The sequence below is a fragment of the Anser anser genome (assembly GCF_964211835.1).
Source record: "Anser anser genome assembly, chromosome: 7".
NCBI lineage: Eukaryota > Metazoa > Chordata > Aves > Anseriformes > Anatidae > Anser > Anser anser.
Genome location: NC_139727.1, coordinates 20,412,120 through 20,420,233, shown reverse-complemented (window position 1 = coordinate 20,420,233; position 8,114 = coordinate 20,412,120).

Below are 8,114 nucleotides of genomic sequence, written 5' to 3'. Positions count from 1 at the left end.
CTCGGAGCTTTGCCAAACATCCAAAGTGCATTGCCTGAGCTCTCATCTTTTGCATGTTCCTTTGATTTTCTCATTAAAGACATTGAGCATCACCTTTGGAGTCTTGTTTCATTCTCCCCTCTTCGCACAGCCCGGGCAGCTGAGTAGGCAAAAGAGTTCCTTCCTTTACAAAACCCCGTTTTGTAAACGCAGTTTGCGGGCTTGGAAAGAGCCTTGTCTTTCATCCCTCGCACTGGACATAAGGTCATTTGTGGGCTGAGAGCTTGTTTGGATAGAGAATCATTACACATTGGCACGCCTCAAAAGCCACAAAGCAAAGTAGGAAGGAAGCCCACGTTTTCTGTTGAATGTCCCTGTGCTGCACTGCCTAGAGCAAGGGCTCAACAGATTGCTGGGTCAGTGAGAGCCGACACTGGCCCTGGCTACTTTGCGAGGAAACGCCCTGCTAAGAAGCCAGAACGTCAAGCCAAAGTATCTTGCACAGCCTGTAGAAAGTCAGCTTTCCAACTCCTTTTCCACACGGGGCAGCGCCAGTCTTGCAACAAGTACAGAAAGCCAAGGGGCAAGACAGAGGCAACCCTCAGGGCTCCATTTCTGGAGGCAGGAAGAGACTGCGTGCGTTTACCCTCTTCCCACAAACGGGACAGTGTAACAAGGGATGTAGTCAGCATGCCTAATGAAGGAGGTTTTGAAGGGAGCGAGTTCATCCTTGTGGGGGAACCCCAGTAATGTCCTGATCCAGCTCGGACATAGATTTGATTCGACGAGGAATACACACAGAGTAGCTCATCCTCGCTGTCTCTCTCTTTCCTACCTACCTAGCTATAAATCAATATAACTAGCTAGCTATCTACTTACCTATCCTGTGCCTTCTTAATCACAGTAGGCTTGCTAGTGGTGATTGCTGTTGATCTGTAATAAACACAGGGTTTTAGAAAATAAAGCCTGCGTGTCCTTGTCCGGAATCCTCCAAACCCACTGTTGCCATCTCTATACAGCCATGGGCCGCCTTGTGGACTAAGTGCTGGAGGTGACTTGTTGAGGCTAAATGTTTGTCCGCTTCTTAAGAGAAGGTTCAGCGTTGAGGAAACTTCCAACGTGAGATGCGGCGGATATGCAAGGAATCTGTTCCAGGATGGTCCCCTCGCCAACGTAGCCTGCAGCCTTAGGTACTGGTAACGCCACGGGAGCTTGGTGTGCTGACTGGAAGAGAGATGGCGCGGAGGGTAGAGCGCAGTGAAGGCTCCGCAGACAGGCTCTATGCTGTCGCTGCAGGGAGAGGGAAGTGGATGGTACTATGGAGTTGACAGATTGCATGGCCAGCCCTGAGTCTAACTGCCAAAACATGTCCTCTGGGTGAACTTTGCTCCTTATAATCTCATCATAATGCCAAAACACACCTCCATCCCAAAGGCTACCCGCCTCCCAAGGTGCGACCACCCTTCACTGAGCATGCATTCTGAATTTCTCTGAGCCTATACCTGTAAACAAAAGCGAGAAAAATTTATACCAATCACAACGAAGACACGTATGACTAGAGTCACTCAGGCTCCACCTGCAAGTAAGAAAATAGTCTAAAAATGGCTCAAGAGAAGGAAAATGGAGGGCAAGTCACCATCACAGACAAGTTGGAAGGCCAGCGCTTACTTCTGGGATCCGTTGACAGGCTGAACCTCTCCCCTCCTCCACCTCCTCCTCCACCAGGGACGCCTATTGGGTGAGATTCAAACTCTTGGTTATACCGAGTGCTTCCCTGGCAATCCTAACATTCTCTATGGCATTGTTTCATAAGTCAGCACGTCATATTGTGGTTGTGTTTGTCACATTCTTGGCATTTGCACGTGCTTTTGCAGACAGTGTATATATCACCGGCAGTCCAAAAGAACTTGTACTCCTGTTACTTCAATAAACTACACCAGTCATTTACTGGACTGAAAGCGTAGTTTGCTATTTGTGCATCCCTGATCGGGATAATTTCATAGACTGAATGGAACTGGACTTACAGCGCCAAATTGGGCATCACTCAGAATCTAAGCCCAGCCGCCCCAAGCCCCTCTGAGATCTGAGTACAAGCTGAAACGCAAGCCGGCTAGGTCCTGCCAAACTTCCTTACACTGTAACGCAACACGGGTAAATCCCGCTGTTGCATTGTGACAGCACCCACGACCTCACCCAGCCTGACAGACAGACCCTGGGCTTGCAAAGCCCATCAAAGCAAAGCCTGCTTCACGATTTCCCGATTGCTCAGGCTCCTTTTTCTGAACGACCCTGCATTGGCTCAAGTCTTTGCAAAAACACCAGACTCGCAGAGGGTTTGGGAGGGGCCTCTGCAGGTCATCTGCTCCAAACCCCTGCTCAAGCAAGGCTGCCTAGAGACGGGTGGACACTGGGCACCACCGGAAAGGGCCTGGCTTCGTCTTCTTTGCACCCTCTCTTTGCGTATTTATATATAGCGAGGAGATCCCCGCCGAGCCCGCTCTTCTCCAGGACGAACAGTCCCAGCTCTCTGTCTCTCCTCGTAGCAGAGATGCTCCAGTCCTGCACCCAGGAGTGGCTGGGCTGCCGCTCACTGGACTCCCTCCGCTCCGTCCGTGCCTCTCCTGCACTGGGGAGCCCCCAACTGGACCCAGTCCTCCAGGTGTGGCCTCACCACAGCTGAGCTGAGAGGAAGAATCACAGCAAGCTGCTGGCAGCGCTGCTCCTGATGCAGCCCAGGGAAAAGCCACTGCCAGGGAAAACTGAGGCTAAACCTCGTCGGAGTACCTCAGCCTTCTCCACGTCGATTGTCACTAGTTCTCCTGTCTTATTTGTCAGGACAGTTGCGTTTCCTTGAATCTTCCTCTTCAGAACAACAAGGGCTTCCTCTGCAGAAGCCCTTCCTCTTGCCTAAGTCAGCTCCACCTCTGCTTTGGAGACCATTGCTCTTCCAGCTCCTTGTCTGCAGAGCTCCTTTGCAGCTGGGCACTCCCGGCATGGCCTGGTGCCTCTGCTTGTTCCTCCCCAGGGGCACGACTTCAAACTTCCCCTTGTTGAACCCCATCAGGTTCCGTCAGGCCATTTCTCCTGCCTGTCCACGTCGCTCTGGCAGGCAGCATGACCCTCTGCTGCATCAGACACTCCTCCCAGTTTGGGATCATCAGCAGACTTGCTGAGGGTACACTCTGCCCCATCGTCCGCATCGTTCATGAAGACAAAGAGAGGATTAGACGCAGTGTTGACCCCTGGGCTTCACCGCCAGTTCCTGGCGTAACACTCGGGTGACTCCTCCCCTGGTGATGGACTTTGCCTCTCCCGTTGTCGGACCTCATGAGGTGCCTCTCAGACCAGGTCTCCAGCCTCTCCAGGTCCCTCGCGATGGCGGCGCAACCATCTTGTCTACCACTCACCCCTCCGCGTTTGGTACCAGCTGCACACTTGATGAGGGTGCGCTCCGTCCCAGCAAAGGACACGCTCCTCACGCCGTAGAGGAACGCCCCCCACACCCCTCCCACAGCCAGCAGCAGGGCAAGATGGCAGGCCATGGAGAAGAGCAGCCCAGCACTGGCACTCACTACCTGCTCTACCGCAGCTCTAAAGGGCTGTGGTGTGGTCCTGCCTGGTGACAAAGAAGGCACCACGTGAGAAGCGGAGGTTCTGTCCTGGTCTCTTGCCGCCAAATACTATTGTGCCCGAGTGAGAGCGTGGCTCGTCTTCCCAAGGAGCACGGGACATCTCCTGACAGTTTTCTAGCCATCGCTTGGGGCTGGAGACCCACACCGGGCCTCAGAGCGTCCCCGGACCTTTCCAGACCAGCACGGTTGCCTCGATATCTTGCTGAGTGACAGCTTGAACCACGCGGTGCCACCCAACGCCTGCTGCCTCAGTCCCATGCTCTGGCACACCGGCCCATCAGAAAAGTTGCCTTTCCAGCCCCTGGCCACGTAAGGACAGCAACTTTCCTCTTTTTGGTCTGTGCTCCACCAGTGACCGAGAGTAGGAACGCCAGGGCACATCTCTGCTGTCCTCCTTTGTCTGCCCTTTCATCAAGGAGCGTGACGGTGTTTCAAGGCATCACCAAGCGGTCGGGCAAGATGCCAATGGCCGCGACAACACTGCAAGGAAGGCTACGTTTCTGCAAGTACAAGGATGTGGGGTCGTGACCAGAGTCACTTACACACCGGAAGCTTTTTCCCCAGTATCGCGGATGCCAGGACGTGGATGACTCGCACCGAGGTTCACCTGAGGTTTCTTACAATGCCTCAGCACTTTTTGGTGACTCACAGGTAAGCGCAAGGCGGTCTGCTGACACCACCTTGCAATTAAAGGGCACTGCATGTGCCTCTCTGTCCCTTAGCGAGAGCAAACAAGCCAGAGCCTCTGGGTCAGTGACCGCAAAAACAACCCACCGGGGAACGGTGCCAAGATGACTGTGGCTCTGCAACACAGTGCTGAAGCCAACAGATTCTCCTGGCTACGGCTCACTTTCGGGCATGACTCAGCAGCCTCCTTCATCACTCTCCAGGGCCTCGTGGAGCTCTGGCCTCTCCTCAGGTGTGGAATGAGTACGGCCAGTCAGGTAAGGCACGGGCTGCGCCCTTCTCCAGGAAAAAACTCTGACCTTCCCTGGCTGAAGGCAACAGCTGAACTGCCCTTTGCGTGGCACCAAAGTGCGTGCATCATCGAGGCCGGAGGGGAGCAGAGACTTGCCATGGGGAGGCCTGACCCACTGCAGCAGTTGGCCTCAGGGTCCCTCGCCCTGCACACACACAAGGGTTTCTATCCAGATCGCAGGGGGCCTTGCCTGACCGCCACCTTCCGCCCACCCCAGCGGATCTGAGTCTCCTCCAGGCTCTGTCCTGCACTGGGACAGTCCTCCTACAGAGGCTTGCCTGTGCTCTGAGCTCCTCCATAGCCTGCGGGCACCGCTGTTGCTCAGGCTCGGCCTCCGCCTGTCAACGGGAAACGCTCGAGAGGTCCCTTCATCAGCGCTCCACGGGTGAAGTCCTAAGTGGTGGCCATGATCCCCAGCAAGGGGAGGACGAGCGCAACACCTGCTCGTGGCCTGAATCTTCTGCACGTCCTCACCAGCAACTGCAATGAGCCCTCAAACGGAGAATTGGTCTGAGGCAGAAACAGATTTGCCCTCAAACAAATCTCTTCCACCTTACGTGGCACAACAAGACAGCCAAACAGTTCAGGGGAAGGAGGAATGTCTTTCATCTGCCAGCAGAGCTTTGAAAGCCCAAATTACCCTTTCTGCCTGTGCTTCACGTTCATGCCATTTCAGCTGCCTCAGGGCTCTGGGCTGCAGTATAAGAAGGTGCCCAGCTCCCAGCTGCTCTATCCTCTGCTTGGGCCTTCCTCTCCTCTGTGAAATCGGTAAGTCTCAGTTCAGTTCCCTTTGCCTCTTGTCTCCTCACTGCTCAGAGTGGATTTTGTGGAGAGGGCTGCACTCGTTTTCCTCCCCCGTCCTCCGCAAATGGCCTGGACCGACAACCGCGCCTGACTTCTCTTCTGGGAGGGAACGTGGGAAGGCGTAGCTTCTTTCACCTGAAACGGGGCTTGGGTGGCCTTCTTTGCCAGTCGTAGCTCTCTTCAAGGCTCCGCGGGTACGGCCGACGCTCTCTAAACAATGACCGGGCTTCTTCCTCCACCATCCGTGGGGAAGCAGCGCCCTTGTTTCATTATTAGCGTGATGAGGAGTTCCCAAAGGAGACCTAGACCAACCCCCCCCCCCCGCACCCCAGACGTCTTGCGGTATGGTGGCTAATGTCCTCAGGAGCCCCGTTGTCTTCTACTCAGACCTGTCCCCCGCTGAAAGAAGTGGGAGAGAGGAGTTTACCTGACAAGACCAGGGCGCTTGGGAGGGGGAGGAGACCTGTTTGAGAGAGCAAACAAACTGAGGTCCAGATGCTGGCAGAATAAGTTGCCTTCTGCTGGGAACGGCGGCTGATGAGCAAGACCTTCTCAGCGTGATGGCGAGAGGGAGCCTCTTGGTCTGCGGTAGAAAATCTTGCCCTGTCTGAGGCACTAGCAGCAAGGCTAAACTCAACCGATGAGAAACAGTTTGCATCCAGTTCCTCCTACCTTCCTCGGGAGCTGGTGAACCGAGGACTCGCTTTTCCCTAGCAAATTTTCCAGCGCAGCCTTCAAGGCGGAGCAGAACCCTTGTTGTAGGCTGCGAAGGAAACAGCCTTGCGGTCTGGAGATGTACCCTTGGAAATGGAGCAAGCGGAGGCTGGAGAGTGCCTCCACCGGGCACGCTGGGGAGAGGCGAGACAGGCTGGACAGGAGCTTGAGTTGCACAGGGGGAGCCTCCCCCTCTGCGATCACCCTTAAGCTACCAACAGCTACCCACCGCATGCCCACCCAAACACCCACAAACACCCCCTCTGGTGCCACTGCAGGGCCTTCAACAATCGGGTCGTGCTACCAGAGTGCCTTGTGCTGCACAACTGCTGCATTGTGCTGCGCTGTGCTGTTCTGCCCAAACACAGCGTGGCGCCGTGGCGGACCCTCTTGCCGGACATAGCTTGCCGGAACGAGGCCCCTTGCCAAGGTCCTGCTCTCCGCTGAGCTCCCAGGTCACGAGAGGAGCTAAGCCGGGAGCTGGGGGGGCCTGAAAGGGTGCGACAGCTCACGCCTTCTGCTCCCTCCCGCCTCCATCTTGCAGGGTCAGCTCCCTCCTCCACCAGACATGTCGTGCTACAGCCCGTGCCTGCCAGGTGCCTCCGGCCCAGCCCCGCTTGCAAACAGCTGCAACGAGCCGTGTGTCCTCCGGTGTGCTGACTCCAGCGTTGCGATCCAGCCCTCGCCAGTCCTGGTGACGCTGCCGGGCCCAATCCTCAGCTCCTTCCCTCAGAGCACAGCCGTGGGATCCACAGCATCGGCTGCCGTGGGGAGCTCGCTCAGCGCTAGCAGCGTGCCCATCAGTGCCGGGGGCTCCCTGGGCCTGGGGGGCTTTGGGTGGTCAGGGCTGGGCCGTGGGCTCTGCGGACCTCTCGGACGGGGCAATCTCCTCTGCTAAAGCCCGTCCATCACCTGCCTGTGGACGAGCACCACAAGCTTCCAAGGGAGCCCTGGAGCCAGCCCTGAGAGCACGGCAGTGGTCTGCAGAGGAGCCAAGCTTCCGCCTCTGTGCCTGGAGGCGGGTGCCTGTGCCAGCCTCCTACTTCTCCTCATCAGCCTGCCCTCTTTCCCACCTTTACTCTCCTTTGCCTTGAAGGGCAATTGGAAAAGAAGCACCCCGGGCATGGGGGTGTGCCTTCAGATGGGAACACTTCTCTGAGCTTTCTGCATCATGGCGAATGCATTTCTTGGTCTTGCGGTGGTCTTCTTCTTTGCCTTTTTCCCATTAAAAGACTCTGTAGATTAGAGTTGGTGAACTGTCCACTTGCCTTGTCGTCCCTCCCGGCTGAGCTTCCCGGGCAGACAAGGTGGTGTAAGGGGCACGGGGAGCATCCATGCCCAAAGCCTGCTCCGAGCATTAGGGCAGTTCTCGGAGCTTTGCCAAACATCCAAAGTGCATTGCCTGAGCTCTCATCTTTTGCATGTTCCTTTGATTTTCTCATTAAAGACATTGAGCATCACCTTTGGAGTCTTGTTTCATTCTCCCCTCTTCGCACAGCCCGGGCAGCTGAGTAGGCAAAAGAGTTCCTTCCTTTACAAAACCCCGTTTTGTAAACGCAGTTTGCGGGCTTGGAAAGAGCCTTGTCTTTCATCCCTCGCACTGGACATAAGGTCATTTGTGGGCTGAGAGCTTGTTTGGATAGAGAATCATTACACATTGGCACGCCTCAAAAGCCACAAAGCAAAGTAGGAAGGAAGCCCACGTTTTCTGTTGAATGTCCCTGTGCTGCACTGCCTAGAGCAAGGGCTCAACAGATTGCTGGGTCAGTGAGAGCCGACACTGGCCCTGGCTACTTTGCGAGGAAACGCCCTGCTAAGAAGCCAGAACGTCAAGCCAAAGTATCTTGCACAGCCTGTAGAAAGTCAGCTTTCCAACTCCTTTTCCACACGGGGCAGCGCCAGTCTTGCAACAAGTACAGAAAGCCAAGGGGCAAGACAGAGGCAACCCTCAGGGCTCCATTTCTGGAGGCAGGAAGAGACTGCGTGCGTTTACCCTCTTCCCACAA